This window comes from Penaeus monodon, chromosome 19 (genome assembly GCF_015228065.2).
Source record: "Penaeus monodon isolate SGIC_2016 chromosome 19, NSTDA_Pmon_1, whole genome shotgun sequence".
Lineage (NCBI taxonomy): Eukaryota > Metazoa > Arthropoda > Malacostraca > Decapoda > Penaeidae > Penaeus > Penaeus monodon.
This window is the reverse complement of record NC_051404.1, coordinates 905,059-905,504: the sequence shown is the minus strand read 5'-3', so window position 1 is coordinate 905,504 and position 446 is coordinate 905,059.

Genomic DNA, 446 nt, shown 5'->3' with positions numbered 1-446 from the left:
ACCATCCTTCATATGCTCCTCTCTCTTTCAACATTATTTTCTTCCTCTTTTTATCACATCCTTTTATTCCCTGACGAAAGCCCCGATCGGCGGCGTCCCCAGGCGCTCTCCCAAGCCTCTCCCGTTGCCATGGTTACAATTATGAATCATTTTTATATCTTTTTTGAACTTTCTTTTCCGCCCTTTTATCAAGCACGCCCGCTTTACAAGGAGGTATTCAATAGCCAGCGTGAAACAAAGTATGCAAAGATAATAATGTTAGGTGTTAACAGGTCCCAGTGTCCTGTTTAGTATGTATATACTGTTCACACTTTTCTCTTGGTTGACAGCATATTCTGCTGTCTTTTTTCTTGTGTGAGTGCGATATATTCATTATTGTAAAGAATGGACATTTTTTTTTCTTATCGTACATTCCTAAATTAATTTCTCATTATTTTGCTGTGTTA